General features: G+C 39.9%; 1 protein-coding gene and 1 long non-coding RNA gene across 4 annotated transcripts in view; one reads left to right on the top strand and one right to left on the bottom strand.

Moving 5' to 3' along the window:
- ATF7 (activating transcription factor 7) overlaps positions 1 to 10542 on the bottom strand; it is a 91151-nt gene extending 80609 nt beyond the window's left edge. The window contains exon 1 of one of the 3 annotated variants that reach the window (XM_022572013.3): positions 10457 to 10542. The gene's annotated coding sequence lies outside the window, so the exon portion shown is untranslated. Of the gene's footprint in view, positions 1 to 10124 lie in introns of all 3 variants that reach the window. The other 2 variants (XM_022572014.3, XM_022572015.3) reach the window with 2 other exon arrangements.
- Positions 10446 to 19097, top strand: LOC149748007 (uncharacterized). The gene is made up of 3 exons (XR_016394941.1): positions 10446 to 10801; positions 16516 to 16594; positions 18282 to 19097. It is a non-coding gene; the product is annotated as an uncharacterized LOC149748007 (long non-coding RNA).
- Positions 19098 to 21010: the final 1913 nt, after the last annotated feature.

Raw genomic sequence — 21010 nt, forward strand, 5'->3', positions numbered from 1 at the left:
CACTGAAGCTCTTCACCATAGCAGCCTCAACATTTTATTCTCCATAAGATACTCTGTGCTCCTGTGACTTGCATTACATCTAGAACACTGACTTTAGGAAAAGATTCCAATAAACCTATGAACAGTGACACTATAATGAAGGTATGTTAACCACAGAAAACAAAGAAGACTCATGTTTTACTAGGCAGTAGATTATTTAGGAATTGAAATTTCTGTTCATAAATTCTGGGTTCATTTTCCACTGTAGTATTTAGCATAACAACAGTTTAACACACTATTTCATTAGTAGGTAAACCAAATGCCCCAAAAGGATTACATAAAAAGCATAGGGCTTCCCTGGTGGCGCAGTGGTTGAGAGTCTGCCTGCCGATGCAGGGGACACGGGTTCGTGCCCCGGTCTGGGAAGATCCCACATGCCGCAGAGCGGCTGGGCCCGTGAGCCATGGCTGCTGAGCCTGCGCGTCCGGAGCCTGTGCTCTGCAACGGGAGAGGCCACAACAGTGAGAGGCCCGTGTGCCGGTAAAAAACAAAACAAAAACAAACAAAAAAGCATATATAAGTCTATAACCTTTAACTAATTAGCCTTTTGTAAAGCACTTTACTAACAGATTGGAAAACTGAGGTAGAGAGTTAAGAAAAAAAAATGCAAAAGATGAGTCAAGAGGTTGAGGTTGGACTGAACCCTAGTTACCTGTTCTCACACACCCCAAAGAAGATATAAAAATGGACACTGTATCTTTTTATAACACCTGAAAGTTGTATGACAACTTGCATATTGTATGACTACTCCTAAGTGAATCACGTATTTCCAAGTTTACACACAATAGGTGTTTCTTATATGTTTATTACATAAACGAATGTCCAGAAATATGAACTTGAGGGACTATAATTTCTTGGAGCATTATTTTTGTCTAGGAAAATTAAATAATGTTGATAGTTTGAACATTAAGTATATTTTATTATAATTGGGCTTCCCTGGTGGTGCAGTGGTTAAGAATCCACCTGCCTGCAGGGGACGTGGGTTTGAGCCCTGGTCCGGGAAGATCCCACATGCCACAGAGCAACTAAGCCCGTGTGCTACAACTACTGAGCCTCCACTCTAGAGCCTGTGAGCCACAACTACTGAAGCCCGCGCGCCTAGAGCCCGTGCTGCGCAACAAGAGAAGCCACCGCAATGAGAAGCCTGCTCACCACAACTAGAGAAAGCCCGCTCACAGCAACGAAGACCCAACACAGCCAAAAAATAAAAATAAGTAAATTTTTTTAAAGTATATTTTATTATAATAATTTTTAAACTCATAATCCAGTTATAGTATAAATCAAGGATTGGTAAACTCCAGCCCATGGGCCAAATCTAGCCTGCCACTTATTTTTTATATGGCCCACAAGCTAAGAATGCTTTTTACATTTTTAAATGGTTGAAAAAAATCAAAGGAAGAAAATTTTGTGACATGTGAAAACTATATGAAATTCAAATTTTAGTGTTCATAAATAAAGTTTTATGGGAACACAGCCATGCTTATTCTTTGCATGTTGTCTCTGGCTAGCTACTTCTGTGCTACAATGCCGAAGCTGTAGTTACAAGAGACCTCATGCCTGCAAAGCACATATTTACCATCTGGCCTTAGTTTGCCAACTCCTGGTATTTATGATAACTATTATTAATTAAAATACAAGGTTAAGATATCCCAATTATGACAAATGTCAGAGTGATTGTTAATTAAGGACTTTTATTATGTGACTATTCAAGTACTAATTTTTCATCTGACTTCTCGAAATTTAGAAATTAGGTTTTCTTTTTTTTTAGAAATTAGGTTTTCTTAAAACATGATTGATTAATTTACCTCTATAGTTCTCAATCTTTAGCATATTCATCTAGGCTCCATGTAAAAATACAGATTCACAGGCCTCCTGGATTCTCTTGGCTTTGGGGCCCAAGAATCTACACTTTAAAAAACACCTTTGGTAATTCTGATGCAAATGGTCAGTAACCTACCCTTTGAGATGCACTAAATGGTTGGATATTCCTCCCGTATGGTAAACAACTGTATTTTTCAAGTTTGGTACCATAAGACATCAGTTCTCAAAGTGGGCTCCAGGGATCTCTACAGATCCTTGAGACCCTTTCAGAGGGTTCATGGGTGTTCAAATCATACAAGGGTAAAAGATCTATTTAAGGGGCAACATAGGCCAATTCATTTTTATGTAACAGAGTATTAAAAGTTCACAGATGTGGTATCAGATTCTACACAATAGCTAACCTTTAAGAAACTATCACTTTTCAGATTTTGACGTAGTATCAAAGAAGAAAGATTATCTACAATTATCTGAAAAGAATCTTTCCTTTTCCTATTACATATCTGTGTAAGCACAGGTTTTCTTCGTATACTTCAACCAAAACAACATATTGTAACAGACTGAATGCAGAAGCAGATATGAGAATACAGCTGTTTTTTATTAGCCAGACATTTGATGTTCTTCCCCCAATTTTTTTTAAAACTATAGATAGTTATTTATGTTGTTATTTTTTTTGTGTGTATGTTGTTATTTTAAAATAAGCAAATAAATATTTTTAAATTTTCTCCATTTTAATTTCTAATATACTAAATATTAATAGATATAACCATGATAAGCAAAAGCTCTTTGGAGTTCTCAATAATTTTTAAGAGTATAGAGGGGTGGGTACTGAGACTAAAAGCAGTTTGAGACCCACAGTTTGAGAAATAAACAGTAGAGTGCCCTGAATTGATCAAAGGGAAAGTTAAAATTAATTTCTGGATTTCAGGCTCAGGCATGCAGGGACAGGTTTCAAAGAACGGAACCGGCTTAAATAGACCAAATAGTTTTGCAGCAAATGACTGAAAACAGATGGGAGTGAGAATTAGGCTGAATCATAAGTTAGGCAACACATGGCCAAAGCTTAGAACCTATATGGAAACAGCTTCATACAGGCAACTACTAGACTAGAACTTTCTCTCCAGGCTTTTGGAGGATTCAAGGAACTATTCTGAGCTATTCTCAGAAAGGCTAATAAAGCAAAAACAAAGAAGCAACAACTTGCTAAAGTGATATCAGGAAGCCGAGTTAGAAATAACTAGAGAACATTATACCTATCTGTGTTTGGCCTCAATATGATTTTAGAAGTAAAAAAATTCCTGGAAACTGGTAGGCTGTCAAAAATCTAGTGTTGTGGTTTGGTTTTTTGTGTACTCATTTTCGGATGAAGTGAAACAGCAAAGCAATAGCAATCAACCCCAAAACACTGATCTTTAAGGATAAATTTTAAACCTTCATGGACTTAATTTAAATAGGCTGCAAACAACAACAAACCTGATAGACTTTAACATTAAACCCCAGTATGAGTTTGGTCCCAGATAGCAAATAGCTACAATATCCCACAATGATAATCATGGAGACGCTTAGAAATTCTCAAGAAAAAAATCTATTTTCTAAGACTGTCCACATACTGGCAACACAGCGACCTACCTGGGGTATTCCAATGTTCACTGACTTTCAAAAGCCCCTAGCATAGATATGTAAAATATTAGCAAACTAATGCTTGACCAAAACTTAAAAAAAAAAAAAATTTAAATGGTGCTACGAAAGACATGTTAGTACCAGAAATATCGGAAAAACCATGTTAAATAAAACTAGGATGGTGTTACTCAAGTTTGATAGCTTAAACATTACTGGCCAGAAACTTGGTGCCAACACAAATCATTTACAGCAATCGTATGTTATATTCAATTAGTCATCCTGTTTTTATAATAAAGTCGGGCATATTCCTATTTCAAAAAGAATGGTTATGCTCTATTTTTTACTTTTCTACTACATGGTAAATTTTAAGCCCCAAATAAAATGCGGCCAATTTAGAACATAAATCTCCTCTGTCCGCTATGTCAGAAAGAAGCACTATATCAGATAAGAAGATATTAGTAAGTAATTCTACACAAAGAAAACAAGTTGGGTTTTGTGAGAAGGTGAGGAGATGACAGAACAAAACTATTCCCATGAAGGCCCCAGCCACAAGCTCACAAAGTAACTTTTCAAGCTAAATCTTGGCTCTTGTTAGACTTTCACAAATTGATATTTATTAAGGATAAATGCAGTATTGAATTAGAGAAACTTTTTGCACAGTCAGGTTTCAAATATATGAGAACATTCAGGATTAAACTCACCGAAAGATGAAAAGAAGCTAACAAAGTCATGAGTTTGTAATGAGTTCTGTTCTCCTTCATGACACTACTGTTGTAGCTCACCTTTGGTTTAGTTGGGAATCTTTCCTAGATGTCTGCTTACAAAGTTTTAAGAACTAGGTAGTAAATTTGTCTTTTCATAAAACCTTTCCTGGGCTTCCCTGGTGGCACAGTGGTTAAGAATCCGCCTGCCAAAAAAAAAAAAAAAAAAAAAAAAAAAAGAATCCACCTGCCAATGCAGGGGACATGGGTTTGAGCCCTGGTCCGGGAAGATCCCACATGCCGCAGAGCAACTAAGCCCATGCGCCACAACTACCGAGCCTGCACTCTAGAGCCCGCGAGCCACGACTACTGAGCCTGTGTGCCACAACTACTGAAGCTCACATGCCTAGAGCCCGTGCTCTGCAACAAGAGAAGCCACCGCAATGAGAAGCCCGCGCACCACAATAAAGAATAGCCCCCACTCGCCGCAACTAGGGAAAGCCTGCACGCAGCAACGAAGACCCAACACAGCCAAAAATAAATAAATTTATATATTAAAAAAAACCTTTCCTGAATTTTACCATTCATCCTTCCTCTCCAAGGAAGCCATGCAGTATATGTTTACTTTCAAAACTGAACTGAATTTTGCTTCACTGTATACAGGCAGTGAGAAAATTATTCAGATTTCTTTTTTTTTAACATTTCTCAACAGAAGGACAAACAAGAAAAGGAAAGGAAACAAAATACTATGACTTAACAGAAAGAAAAAAACCAACCACATTCTTTCAACACAGTGTCCACCAGGGAAATTCTGAAGAGAAAATGTCATGATAAAATATTTTAAGACATAAAATGACCCCAATGCAAAATATTTGTTGTTGTTCATTTGTTTTGTGTTTAGCTCAAAGGAATTATTATTTCTTGTCATTTGTGTTCCTTACTTTTTGTTTATCCATTCCCACCGGGTCAGTAGAACCATTTCAATTTCATTTTCTTTACATTCTATTTTTCTTCCTGATTTTTCAACAGTAAGTTCCTTGATCTGAGCCTCTACTTACGAATGTTTAGATTGTAAAGGACCTTGGGGGTCATCAAGTCCATCCTTCTGCTTTCCAGGAGAATTCATAACTACAATCTCAGATGGATGAGAATGTGTCAAAAGAAAATGTACAAACATTTCCATTCACAATTTGCAATTTTCTAAAAATGAAAGTAAAAATTAAAACCTCAAAAGAGGAAGGTGCTTTAAAACTGCATTTATCAGCTAAAATTGCTCAAACATAATTCAACTATCAGGCTAAAATTAACACACAGGAAAGTTGTTGGCTGCCAACATAAAGTCTTTATTTAGTCCCTAGAGATGTCTTCTGATGTTTTATTTTATTTGTAAGCACCATTTTACCTTAAGCACATAGCATGACAAACTTAGATCACCACACCAATAAACTATAATTATAAATAGCAATGATATATATATATATATATATATATATATCACCAGGAAAGCCCTGGGCAATAGTTTAATTCTTTGATATGTAACTTAAAATGTTCAGGGAATGATGTTTCTTCCTAAAGGAGTTTCCAAAACAGAATTTCATCTGATGACAAAAAACATACAACTATGAGGAAACACTATTAAATCATTCTAGAATTTTTTTTTTTTTTTTTTAAAGAAAACAGGACCAGGGCTTCCCTGGTGGTGCAGTGGTTGAGAGTCCGCCTGCCGATGCAGGGGACACGGGTTCGTGCCCCGGTCCGGGAAGATCCCACATGCCGTGGAGCGGCTGGGCCCGTGAGCCATGGCCGCTGAGCCTGCACGTCCAGAGCCTGTGCTCCGCAACGGGAGAGGCCACAGCAGTGAGAGGCCTGCGTACCGCAAAAAACAAAAAGAAAGAAAGCAGGACCAGAGGTCTTGGAAGTGGGGAAAAAATAATACTTAGAAAAACCAGGGGCCAGGGAAGGTAGAGTCCAGACACTATATTCTGATGAAATATTGTTTCCCAGGAAGATTATAAAATGAATTATTAAATAAATGGCTTATGAACCACTGGCAAGTAATGCAGTGATCTATAAATACTAGCATAAGAAAGCTAAATAGTAACTCATGTCTAACTTCACTTTCTTCATATGAAATATAGGTTAGGTAATAAAACAGTAGGTGGATTCATAACTGAATTTTACCCAAAAGTTTCATTAATGGATTAATATCAACTTAATGATAGTGTGCTGATATTACATAGCATTGTTCCACCCTTATATATTTTTACCAGTGACCTAAAACAAAAACATAGGTGTCATGTTTATCAAATTTAACTATCAACGACAGAAAGATACGAGGAATGGTTAAGAGGCTAAAAATAACACGCAGATGTAAACTGGTATATAGAGAATGGATAAACAACAAGGTCCTACTGTATAGCACAGGGAAATATATTCAATATCCTGTGATAAGGGACTTCCCTGGTGGTCCACTGGTTAAGACTCTGTGCTCCCAAAGCAGGGGGCCTGGGTTCGATCCCTGGTCAGGGAACTAGATCCTACATGCCGCAACTAAAGATCCTGCATGCCGCAACGAAGATCCCGCATGCCACAACTAAGACCCAGTGCAGCCAAGTAAATAAATATATTTTTTAAAATCCTGTGATAAACCATAATGGAAAAGGATATGAAAAAGAATGTACATATATGTATAACTGAGTTACTTTGCTGTACAGCAGTAATTAACACATTGTAATTCAACTATACTTCAATAAAAAATAAATTTAAAATAAAAGGCTAAATAACATTATCAAGCTAAAACAATAAACCAAAACTAACAAGATGCCAATTACAGGGATAAACACAAATTCCTCAATTAAAATTTAAAAATTAATTATATAAATTAATGTGATCTTAGGCTTTAAGAACAGAGGTATTGAGTGCAGTGAAAAACGAGGCCCTACTCTCCCCTGTACTTTGTATTGATCAGATGATATCTGAAATGTTATATTCAGATCTAGATAAGAAACCCTAAAAACTCAGGCAACTAAGTTGATAAGGAGACTGAACTTTATTAAAAATGTCACTTAAAGAATGGTTGAAAGAACGTGGGATATTTACCCCAGTAAGAGAAGCCTTAACAGAACATAACTGTCATCAAATATTTGAAGGGCTACCATGCTGACAAGGAATTAGCTTTATTTATTGTAGCTTCAGATGGCAGGAGTAAAGAGTTTCACAATGTAAAGAATGTTCTAAAAAGCAGAGCTCCAATAACGGAACAGGGTATCTATGAAGTAGGGACCTCTTCCTTACAGCATTCAGAAGTTAAAAGACCACCCACCAGACATTCCAAAATGATGCATTTTCATACTTCATGAATATATCAATACTTGATCCTAAAATAAGCCTATTAGGGGAAGGCAATATTCAAAATGAGAAGCTTAAAAATTGTTTTATTTGACATGTTTCTAGAGATGGAAGACTTTTTACATGAACTCTAAAAGAGAAATAATGCTTTTTCTTTTTAACTGAATGCTGCGTTTGTTTTTCTCAAAGAAACAACATATGCACCTTAACTTTAGTACCTTTATCAAGGGATAAGAAGCAACTGTATGCCAGCCTGCCAACTAGTTTCAAGAAGAGAGCTGTTTTTATTAGACATGTACATGGCAATGCTATTTGCTCCACCTAAAACTTCCTTCCAAAAAGGCTCCTCCTCATCAGACGTGGAGAGGAGGCTGCTGTAACACTGACTCCTTCCTACTGCAGCCTAGAAAAACTCACTCTTGACATGTACAAAACAATAACTTGTGAGAACTTCAGAGCAGCTGTGTTCAGGCAGAGCCAGGGACTTAAAGCAGCAGCTTGAGAGTAGGATGAAAAAACAAATTTCATTTTGGGTTGGAAGCAGGGAGAGGAAAGATAAAGGAGATATACAATAACGGTCTCTATTAACATTTAAAAGCCATGGTAAACAAAAATGCTTAAAAGTTACAACACTGAAACTATCACAGGATGTAACCTTTGATCCACAAGTTTAAAATGAGCAGTGTTCATCATTCTCTAGCTTTCTGCAAGGTGTTAACACTGAGATAGTGCCCAAGTCAAAGCCATCACAAATTCTAGGATGGAAGAATAAAACAAGGAACTTTGCTCTCTCATTGGATATTTTTTTGTGCTGCTGCCAGGCAAACTGAAAATGTCTGAATATCCAATAACAATGCTCTCAGTGTGAAATACTGGAACCCAATTAAGTAATTAATGCTAAAAGGTCAGTAATTAATTGGTCTCTATGTGCTGCAGGGGTAACCTCCTGGCCAGGAGGACAAATGGCTGCTGAATACCAAAGGTTAATACAAAGTGACATACTCTGGTTTCTCCTCATGTAACACCTTTACCGGTATATTTCAGATGTTATTTTGCTTCCAAAAGTAAGAGGAGAAGAAAAAGAATGTAAAAGACAAATCTACGCAATAGCAAAGAAGTCATTAATTAATTGGCTGTATTAGCTCATTATTAAATAATACACAACTATCAAACAAAGGGCAAAGACTTGTCCCTTTTTTGTACAGAATTAAGAACTGGTAAGACTACTTAGTATAGATGCCAAACTTTTCTTTAGCTTCCTTTCTCACAGACGTGTTACATTTCGCAATAGTCTCCACTTACCTTAAAGTATCCTCCATGTTTAAGTACAAATTGTGTTTGATTTCCCCAACCCTTGCCCCCAAGATATCAATATTATGACTTATCTTTAGCTTCTGAATCGGAACACAAAGGAAGAAACTGAAAATTTTTCACTTTCCTGAAATACGTGCCCATTTTATTTACACCATTTAAAAAAACATAAGCTAACTAAAACTAACTGCAACCATTCATTTAGCAACTCTTCAAGAATACGAGTGGGTAAGAAACACATTTAACAAAACAAACCAGTTTAGTACATTTTTCTGTGCTTAGAATACCTATAAAGACCTATGTCTCTGCAAGAATTATTTATACTACTGAAAAGTTTTTAAAAGTAGGAATCAAGTGAGCTTGTGGAGAAAACTCTGCACACCCCTACAAACCTACACTTACTATGACACAACCCTCAAAGATACTAAAACACCCTCTGATAAGTAGAAAACAAACTTTTACAGTTAGGAAAGCAGCAACGCGGGGATATGGGGAGGAGGTGCCCTGGGTAGTAAACACCCCAGTCACAGAACATAACAAGCAATTCAGAGCAACGTATAACTCCCGATGGAGCTCCAACTTGGCCGCTTAAGTCCCAAGCCCCCATCCCTGAGTTGAGGAAGAGATGAAGTGCAGAACAGGAAGAGAGGGAGAAAGGAAATCTGAGCAGAAGTGATGAAAGTGTTCTATTTTTCTCCTTCTCTACCCCTATCCCAACTTTCTTGCAGGCTGGTCACCAGACTGGGTGCCATATCCACCAAAAGCCCTAAATCCATTTCCCAGGCTTCTTCTGATACCTAGGCTAAACACCTGTACATATGAGCCGTCTCCTAACCAAACACCTCCCCTTACCCTTCTGGATTCCCCCATACCCTTCCCAAAGTGATACCTCTTGGCCACTAGCCCACCTCTATGAAGTCTTCCTAAACTCGTTCACTTAATTTTCTCCATATCCATACTTTCTCTCTGATTATCATGTCCCTGGTCCTCTTTTTTATAATTCAATCGAAATGCCATGCTCTCACTTCCACTTACTCCTCCCTATCTTCCCAGCAAAACCAAATACCATGTTTTCACCTACTCATCCCCACCTCCTGCCTATTACCCCTGACTCTTCTAATGCCAAGCCTCTAACCCCACTCTTTGAAGAAGCTCTGGGTCTTCAACCAGTTTAGTACCCCTACCCTTTCTCCATTCCACCCCATTACAGGATCCACTAGACTTCCATTCCCTCAGGATTCAACTCCCCTCTCCTTGCCACGCCCTGTGCCCCCCGGGGCTACTTACCCCCAAGTTCTCCCCACACTTCAGGCCTCTGGCCCCGCCTTCCCCCCAAAGGAAGGAGGCGGGAGGAAGGAGAGAAGAGGGGCGGCACTCCGCAAGGTAAAGATGACCTCCCATTAGTGCTCGTCGCCGCCAATCGTAACTTCCTTCTCTCTTATTGGTCGGCGTTGGTCCATGCCCCACCCTCTTCCTCAGACAGGGCCCAGCCACCGCCTCAGCGCCCCCGTCCAACACACACTGGGAGGGGAGACCCCGGCCTGGGACACTGGGACTGGCCAGAGTTGATGGGGAGACTCCCGTCAGATCATGGACTAGTTAATATTATCTGGACTCACCCGCTGGTAGCTCCGTCGCCTCCCGCCCGCCCGCGCTCGGTCCCACAATCTGTCTCCAGCTCCTTCTTTCCCCCCCTAAGCGGAGCAGATACTTTTCTCTCGTCCGGCCAGGCGCGCTCACTTCTCGCGAGATATGGAGAGGAGTTGGAGGAAGGGCGAGATCCGCAGGGCCTGAGTCGGAAAGGGGCCGAGGGGCGGGGCTCCGGAAAAAGAAGGGGCTGGACTTTCGGTGGGCAGGGCTAAGGAGGGAGGCTGTAAGAGTTCCTAATCGCTGGTCGCACGTGTTCGGCTGCGGAGTTTAAGGGGAAAAAAAAAAAGAAAAAGGAAGAAAGGGACTCCTTACAGGTGCCTGTAGCAATGGACATCCAAACGGTTCTCATACTAGAGAATTAGATTATCTCAAAGTAGCGCACTTTAAAAACGAGACATGGTTGTACCTCAGTAAAACTTTATTTAAAAAGAGCGGGCTGGGGGGCTTCCCTGGTGGCGCTAGTGGTTGAGAGTCCGCCTGCCGATGCAGGGGACACGGGTTCGTGCCCCGGTCCGGGAAGATACCACGGAGCGGCTGGGCCCGTGAGCCATGGCCACTGAGCCTGCGCGTCCGGAGCCTGTGCTCTGCAACGGGAGAGGCCACAACAGTGAGAGGCCCGCGTACCGCAAAAAAAAAAAAAAAAAAAAAAAAAAAAAAAAGAGCGGGGGAATTCCAGTGGTTAGGACTCCGCGCTTCTGCTGCAGGGGGCACGGGTTGGATCCTTGGTCCCAGAACTAAGATCCCGCAAGACGAGCGGCTCCGCCAAAAAACTTTTTTTTTAATTAAAAAAGTGGGGGAAAAACCGAGACAGCTACATAAGATGATTCAGTGTTCCAAACAGTCGAATAGTTGCATTTTCTTCTTTGCTCTTACAGTAGCTTCACTGGCCGTAATCTCTGCTGTGTGTCTGTATATGGGGATGGGGTGTGGTAAAAGTTCAACTGCAGGAACTGGCGACTTTTAAAAAAATGTGTAGGTTGTTTCTATTGTCCTCCAGAGTTATCACTTCCTTAATGGCAAAGTAGTTTGAAATACCCTTAGCCCTAGAACTGAAGTGCATGTATTGGGAAAAACGAGCTCCCAACTCTATCATTTTCTTTGAGTATCTTTACAGTGAGGCCAGCAATCCCATTTTACTCAGAGTTGTAATGATCAAATGAAATAATATGTGTGAAACTTCTTTGGAATTAAAAGGCACTATATTTATTACTCAGTAAGTATTTTAACAAATACTTTGGACATACTACGTGCAAAGAACTGTTCTAGGCATGGGGAGAAGAGTAGACAGACCAGGTCCCTGCTCTGGTAGAATTTATGTTTTAGTGGGAAGGGGGAGACAGTTAATCAACACAAATATTATATATTTCAGTTAGTGAAGAGTGCTGCAGGGTAATGAGACGGAAAGTGACCAAGAGTAGGGAAGCAACTTTACTCCTGGTGCTGAGAGGCCCCTTTGAAGAAATAACGTTTGAACTGTGAGAAGGAGACAGCCTTGGGAAGATTTTCGGTGAAACATCAAATGCAAAGACTGTATTTAAAATTTTCTCATATGGTTACGAAGGTGGTAAATTTTATGTTATGTGTTTTTTTTTGTTTTTTGGTTTTTTTTGCCGTACGCGGGCCTCTCACTGTTGTGGCCTCTCCCGTTGCGGAGCACAGGCTCCGGACGCGCAGGCTCAGTGGCCATGGCTCACGGGCCCAGCTGCTCCGCGGCATGTGGGATCTTCCTGAACCGGGCACGAACCCGTGTCCCCTGCATCGGCAGGCTGACTCTCAACCACTGTGCCACCAGGGAAGCCTTGTTATGTGGTTTTTTTTTATCACAACCAAAAAAAAAAACCTTTTAAAATGTTACTGTAAGTATAAGGACAGTTGACTCAAAATATTACCCGTGGAATCGCTTTTCTCTCAGATAACTTCCTTTTGCAGCTTTATATTATTACTCTGCTTTCTGAACTTCCTGCCTAGGATCTCATCTATCCTCATAGCCTCTGAAAGGTGGAAAGAATCCAGGTGATTTCTCCCTAGGTAACAAAGGTGAAACAGAAACATACAATCACTTATGTTCTTGTGAAGTGAATTGAGAAAAGTTGAGAGGAGTCTTGGCTTCCAACCTACTCTCCCCTAAAACAATTCCTACTTAAAAGAATACAATGATAGAAACAGACCTCAGTATATATGGGAGATTTGTATATAACAGAGGTGGCATTACAAATCAGAGAAGAAGGGATTCCACACATTGTGTTAGACCAATTGACTATTACTCTATACATGCAAAATAATTACTATAATAGACAATGTTTATAGGTCTCACTATGTTCCAGGCACCATTCTAAGTGTATTACATGCATTAATTCATTTTTTCCCCGAATGTATATCTCCAATCCATATCTCTCCCCTGAACTGCAGACATATCTCCAGCTGCCTACTTAACAGATCCACCTGGATGTCTGACTGGTATTTCAAACTTACCATGTCCAAAACAAATTCTTCCTTTCTCGCCCACATGTGCCCCTTCCCTAATCTTCCCTATCTTAGTAAAAGTTACCTTCATAGTTCCAGCTGTATTTTTTTTATCGTGATATAATTCACATACCATGAAATTCATCTTTTTTTTTTTTTTGGCTGCACCGCACGGCTTGTGGAATCTCAGTTCCCTGACCAGGGATTGAACCCGGGCCATGGCAGTGAAAGCGCTGAGTTCTAACCACTAGACCACTAGGGAACTCCCCAAATTCATCTTTTTAAAGTGTACGTGTAAATCAACTATACTTCAATAATAAATAAAATAAAAATAAAGTGTACAATTCAGTGATTTTTAGTATATTCACAAAGTTATGCAACTATCACCAATATCTAATTCCAGAACGTCTTCATCACCCCCCAAAGAAGCCCCATATTCACTAGCAGTCACTCCCAATCTACCCCCACCAAACCCTGGCAACCACAAGTCTACTTTCTGATTTTGTGGATTTGCCTATTACAGATATTTTATATAAATGGAATAATATATGTGGCCTTTTGTGGCTTCTTTCACTTACCATAATGTTCAAGGTTCATTCAGGTTGTAACATGTGTCAATCAGTACTTTATTCCTTTCATGGCTGAATAATATTCTATTGAATGAATATACCAATTTTTGTTTATCCATTCATCAGTTGATGGACATTTGGGTTATTCCCACTTTTGAGCTATTATGAATAATGTGACTCTGAACATCCATTTACAAGTTTGTTTTTGTTTTATTTTTTAAATTAATTTTTATTGGAGTATGGTTGCTTTACAATGTTATGTTAGCCTCTACTGCATAACAAAAAAATGAGCCATACGCATACAGATATCCCCTCCCATTTAGGTTACCACAGCGCATTAGGTACAGTTCCCTGTGCTATACAGTATGTTCCCATGGGTTGTCTATTTTATACATAGTATCAATAATGTATATGTATCAATCCCAGTCTCTCAATTCCTCCCATCCCACCCCTTTCCCTCTTGGTATCCATACATTTGTTCTCTATGTCTGTGTCTCTATTTCTTTTTTTATATATAAATTTATTTTATTTTATTTATTTTTGGCTGCATTGGGTCTTCGTTGCTGTGTGAGGGCTTTCTCCAGTTGCGGCAAGTGGGGGCCACTCTTCGTTGCTGTGCATGGGCTTCTCATTGCGGCGGCTTCTCTTGTTGAGGAGCACGGGCTCTAGGTGCGTGGGCTTCAGTAGTTGTGGCACGCGGGCTCAGTAGTTGTTGGCTCGTGGGTTCTAGAGCACAGGCTCAGCAGTTGTGGTGCACGGGCTCAGTTACTCTGCGGCATGTGGGATCCTCCCGGACCAGGGATCAAACCCGTGTCCCCTGCATTGGCAGGCGGATTCTTAACCACTGCACCACCAGGGAGGCCCTGTGTCTCTATTTCTGCTTTGCTATATATCTATACCATTTTTCTAGATTCCACATATATGCATTATTATACGATATTTGCTTTTCGCTTTCTGACTTACTTCACTCTGTACGACACTCTCTAGATCCATCCACGTCTCTACAAATGACCCAATTTCATTCCTTTTTATGGCTGAGTAATATTCCATTGTATATATGTACCACATCTTTATCCATTCCTCTGTTGGTGGACATTTAGGTTGCTTCCATGTCCTGGCTAATGTAAATAGTGCTGCTATGAACATTGGGGTGCATGTGTTTTTTTCAATTATGGTTTTCTCTGGGTATATGCCCAGCAGTGGGATTTCTGGGTCATATGGTAGTTCCATTTTTAGTTTTTTAAGGAACCTCCATACTGTTTTCCATAGTGGCTGAATCAATTTACATTCTCACCTACAAGTTTTTACATAGACATTGTTTTCAATTCTCATGATATATACTGAGGAATGGACTTGCTGAGTCATATGGTAGATCTACGTTTAACTTTTTGAGAAACTGCCAAACTGTTTTCTGAAGCAGTTGCATTATTTTACTCTTACCAGCAATATATGAAGGTCCCAATTTCTCCACATCCTCACACCAACACTTTTATCGCCCATCCTTCTGATTCTAGCCATCCTAGTGGATGTGAAATGGTATCTCATTGTAGTTTTTTTTTTTATTAATTAATTAATTTTTTTTGCTGTGTTGGGTCTTCATTTCTGTGCGAAGGCTTTCTCTAGTTGTGGCAAGCGGGGGCCACTCTTCATCGCGCTGTGTGGGCCTCTCACTATCGCGGCCCCTCTTGTTGTGGAGCACAGGCTCCAGACGCGCAGGCTCAGTAGTTGTGGCTCACGGGACTAGTTGCTCCGCGGCATGTGGGATCTTTCCAGACCAGGGCTCGAACCCGTGTCCCCTGCATTAGCAGGCAGATTCTCAACCACTGTGCCACCAGGGAAGCCCCTCATTGTAGTTTTGAGTTACATTTCCCTGATGCCTAGTAATGTTGAACATCACTTCAGTGGCCATTTATATGTCTTCTTTGGAGAAATGTTTATTCAAATCCTTTACATATTTTGTAATTGGGTTATTTGTTTATAACTATCTAGTTTGCATGAATACCAACTTAATTTCAATAGCATACAAAAGCTTTGCTCTTACATAGCTTTATTTCCTTTCTCCTTTGCGCTGTTGTAATAATTTCTATATTTTCATTGATATTCTCTATTTGTGCTGTTATTGTCATATAAATTACATCTATCCACATTGTGTGGAGGTAGGAGATAGACAGGGCCCAGGCTGAACAGCTGCAACTGGTTTCCCTAGGCTGAGCAGCTGTAGCTGGTCTCCTGCTGATGCTTCAAGATGGGATACAAGTGGGAGCATTGGGCCCTGATTGGGTGCATTCTTGTAGATTTCCTGGCCCAACACATGCTCAGAGAAGGCCCTCAGCCTAGGGGAAGGACAAAAGGAGGGGGAAGATACCAGATGGAATCCATCTTGGCTGAGAGATGGGCACGCACACCAGGACCAAATATGGAGATGATTGGCCAGAGAAAACCCAGAAAACTGCCCCCATATAAGCAATCTAAGCTGCCCCTATGGTGCATAATTCACTCCAAGTCCACCCATGTGTTCTTCCACATGTACTATGCTTCTAATAAACACTTTTATCTTTTTCACAACCTTGATCTCTTTGCTAAATTCTTTCTTAAAAGAAGGCAAGAACTGAGGTCCTTCTGCCAGCTTTTCACCGCTGGAGTCAGTATGACCATCAGAATAGATTTATGATGATTGTTTTACACAATTATCTTTCAAATACTATAGGAGAGAAAGAGTTACAAACAAAAATTACATTTATACCATCTTTTACATTATAGTTACCTATGTAGTTACCTTTATTGGTACTCTTTATTTCTTCATGTGGATTAGAGTTACTGTCTAGTGACTTTTCACTTCAGTCTAAAGGACTTCCTTTAGTATTTCTTGTAGGACAGGCATGCTAGTGATGAATTCTCATTTTTGTTTATTTGGGTATGTCAATTTCTCATTCAATTTTTTTGAAGGATAGCTTTTCCGGCTATAAAATTTTTGTTTGACAGTCTTTTTCTTCTAGTATTTTGAACATGTCCCACTACTACCTCTGGCTTCCGTGGTTTCTGATGAGAAATTGTATTGAGGATCCCTTGTGTGTGGTAAGTCACTCCTCTCTTGCTGCTTTCAAGATTCACTCCTTTTTATTTTTTAATATTTATTTATTTACTTACTTACTTTGGCCACGCCAAAGGTCTTAGTTGAGGCACACGGGATCTTTAGTGGTGGCATGCAGCATCTTTTACTTGCGGCATGCAGGCTCATAGTTGTGGCATGCGAGCTTTTTTGTTGCGGCATTCAGACTTCTTAGTTGTGGCATGCGGACTTCTTAGTTTCAGCATGCGAACTCTTAGTTGTGGTATGCATGCGGGATCTAGTTCCCTGACCAGGGATTGAACCTGAGCTGCCTGCATTGGGAGCATGGAGTCTTACCCACTGGACCACCAGGGAAGTCCCTTAAGATTCACTCTTAGGGACTTCTCTGGTGGTCCAGTGGTTAAGAATCGGCCTTCCAATACAGAGGATGTGTGTTCAACCCCTGGTTAGGGAACTAAGACCCAACATGCTGTGGGACAACTAAGCCCACGTGTTCTAGAGCCTGAGCACCACAACTAGAGAGCCCTCATGCCACAACTACTGAGCCCACACACCGCAATGAAAAGATCCCACATGCCGCAACTAAGACCTGATGCAGCCAAATAAATAAATATATTTTTAAAAGATTCACTCTTAATTTTTGTCTTTTGACAATGTGGTTATGATGTGTGTAAGTATGGATCTCTTTGAACTTCTCCTTCTTGGAGTCTGTTGAATTCTTGGATTTGTAGATTAAGATTTTTCATCAAATTTGGGAAGTTTTTGGTCATCATTTCTTCAAATACTTTTTCTGTAACTTTCCTCTTCTCTCCTCCTGTGGTACACTTTTTAGCATATCACAGGTCATTTTTCTTCATTCTCTTTTCTTATTCCTCAGACTGAATCATTTCAATTGACCTGCCTTCAAATTCACTGTTTCTCTCTTCTGTTTGCTCAAATCTGCTGTTGAGCCCTTCCAGTGAATTTTTCATTTTCGTTGTTGCATTTTTAAATACCAGAATTTCTATTTGGCTCTTTAAAAAATAATTTCTATGTTTTCATTGATATTCTCTATTTGGTCAGACATTCTCTTTCATTTAGTTCTATACACATGGTTTCTTTTAGTTTTTTGAATATATTTTATTTATCTATTTTTAATTGAGGTAACATTGGTTTATAACATTATATAAGTTTCATGTGTACAACATTATATTTTGACTTCTTTATACACTACAGAGTGCTCACCACCAAAAGTTTACTTTCCAACTGTCACCATAGAGTTGACCCCCTTTACCCATTTTGCCCTCCCTCCCCCCCACCCCCACCTCTATTAACCACTACTCTGTTCTCTGTATCTATATGTTTGTTTTGTTCATTTATTTTTTTGTTTTGTTTTTTATATTCCACATATGAGTGAAATCATATGGTATTTGTCTTTCACCATCTGTCTTATTTTACTTAGCATAATACCCTCAAGGTTCATTCATGTTGTTGCATTTGTTAGATTTCATCTTTTTTAAGGCTGAGTAGTGTTCTGCTGTGTGTGTGTATCACATGTTCTTTATTTGTTTTTTGAATATATTTAAAACGGCTGATTGAAAGCTTTTGTCTAATAAGTCCATTATCTGATCTTTCTCAAAGACAGTTTCTATTGACTACTTTTTTTATTTGTATGATCTGTATTTTCTTTTCTTTTTTTTTTGCGGTACGCAGGCCTCTCACTGATGTGGCCTCTCCCATTGCGGACAGAGCACAGGCTCCAGATGCGCAGGCTCAGCGGCCATGGCTCACGGGCCCAGCCGCTCCACGGCATGTGGGATCTTCCCGGACCGGGGCACGAACCCGTGTCCCCTGCATCAGCAGGCGGACTCTCAAGCACTGCGCCACCAGGGAAGCCCTGTATTTTCTTGTTTCTTTGAATATCTCATAATTTTATGTTGAAAACTGGACATTTATAATAGTATAATGTGGCAACAATAAAAATCAGATTCTTCCCCTCACCCGAGGTCTCTTTTGATGCTGTTTCATGTTGTTGGTGGTGTTTATTTGGTGGCTTTTCTGAAATAATTCTACACATTCTGTATTCTTTGTCATGTATCCTCTGAGATCTCTGCAGAGTTAGCCTAGCAGTCAGGTAATTAGTTGACAGAGATTTTCTTAAATGCCTGGAACCAACATGTCTTTGCTAAGGGACTCCGAATTCATATTGGGGTATGTCTTCAACACTCAGCCAGGCAGTTCGCAACTCTGCCTTAGGCTTCACTTCCTGCTTACTCAGAGCCTCAAGTTTAGTCAATGGTGAGAGTTTAAGTCCTTCTAAGTTCTTCCCTGACCATGCACCCAGCCTTATGAATGTGCATGGCCTTCTAGACTCCCAGGAACATGTCAGAACATTCCAAAGCCCCAGTGGACATTGTAATCCCCAGATTTTCCTTTTATATTTTTTGGTCAGCCAATTTTTTTTAAATTTTTTACCCCAATTGCTATCTACGGCCACAGCAGCTGCAATGTTGAAAAATTGCCTCTCATTATTTTAAACAAATGCCTCCAGGGAAAAGGCTGTTTGCATGAGGCAAGCTCTGAGTCAGATCAAATAAAGAGAGCCTGGAGTGGATCTTCTAGGGAACCACCAGATAGGTCAAATAATGACAATTCTCTGAAGATGAGGCTTTAAAGGAGCTCCAACTGCATTCTGCCCCCTCCATGGGCCTAAAGGGCTGCTGGTTTTCACCGTGATTGCAGGATTTTGGTTTTCAAGGTTACCATGGAGCTGGAGAGAGGGGAAGATGGGAATAGGACAAATTAAAATGCCACATAATTCACTGTTCTTACTGAGATTCAGCCATTTTTCTTGCATAAACACTCCCTTTGTTGTTGCAAACCTTTGGTTAATTTCCAAAGTTTTACAAAAGCTGATCCTGCCAATTGTGCCAGTGTTCCCATTGCTTTTATGGAAGAGTAGATTTTTGGAGGTTCTTAATCCATCATTTTTGCTGATGTCATTTCTTCCAGTTGTTTTTCAGCCAAATCCTTTAGAGTCATCCTTGATGACTTTCTCAAACATCCTATACCAGCAAATCCTGTAGAGGCAGAAAATCCTCTACTTTCAAAATATATCCAGGATCCCACCACTCATCACCACCTTCTTCTGTCTTCTCACTCATTGTTTTCCAACAACACCACCTCCTCACTTTTCCTTAGACTGCCAAGCATGAGCCTGCATTTTCCTACCAGGTATGCACATTCCCTTACTTCCTTCAAATCATTGCTCAAATGACATCTCCTCAGAAATGCTCCCTGACCACTCTACACCTCATACCCCATCACTCTATCCTCCTCATCTTGCTTCATTTTTTCTTAGCATTTACCTGACATATTATATTATGTTTAATAATATTTATTGTTTGCTCCCATTAGGAAGTAAGCTCATAAAGTTAGAGGCTTCGTTACTGAGTTTACTGTTGTATCTTTAGTGCCTAGAACAGTACCTGGCTCACGTTGGCAATCAATAAATTCTGGTTGAAAGTATGTCATTATCTTTCATTTGCTCCTCCAGATCCACTCTCCCCCTTCTTCCCAGTATCTAGTATGGACATCAGTGGACTCCTGTGCCCTCTGGCTTCAGCCCATGCAGAACCCCAGTACGAGTTTGGAGAAGGAAGGACAGCGAAGTCAGAGTATTTACTCCACAGGCTCTTCCCTGTGAAATTGCCTCAGATTTACCCTATCCCTAGATCTAAGATCACTATGTTTCCAATAACCACCACCTACCGTATTCCTCCCTTTTGGCCTCAGTGTTATAACAGCTTCTTTGCTGTTACTACCCTCAGGATATTGTAATACCCCTTAAGGTTCCCCTTTACCTATCCATATCTCTGTAAATAAACCCATCTCATATCATCCTAATTTAAGATGTTTCTTTGGGTCCCTGCCTCATACAGATGAATAATCCTAAGAACAACTCTATGAAGTAGATATTATTACCATCCCCATTTTATGGATGAGAACTCTGAGGCCCAGAAAGATTAAGAAACTTGCCCAAGGTTACATAGCTAGTAGGTAACAGAGCCAGAATTTACTTTAGAAAAAAATGTGGAAGAATATTTTTATGACAACATGATAGGGAAGGAATCCTAAACAAAACTAAAAAAGCATACCTATAAAAGAGAAGACTAAAAAACTTAAATTCTCTATATCAAAAGATACCATAAACAAAGTGAAGAGATAAATCACGGACTAGAAGATATTTGCACTCCACACAAAGGATTAGCATATAGAACATATAAAGAACTCCTAGAAATTAATCTTTTAAAAACCATAAACAGGGGCTTCCCTGGTGGCGCAGTGGTTAAGAATCCACCTACCAACACAGGGGACACGGGTTCAAGCCCTGGTCCGCGAAGATCCCACATGCCAGGGAGCAACTAAGCCCGTGCGCCACA

This window comes from Delphinapterus leucas, chromosome 11 (genome assembly GCF_059928025.1).
Source record: "Delphinapterus leucas isolate spDelLeu-1000000601 "Yukka" chromosome 11, BTC_Dleu_Yukka2, whole genome shotgun sequence".
NCBI classification, from domain to species: domain Eukaryota; kingdom Metazoa; phylum Chordata; class Mammalia; order Artiodactyla; family Monodontidae; genus Delphinapterus; species Delphinapterus leucas.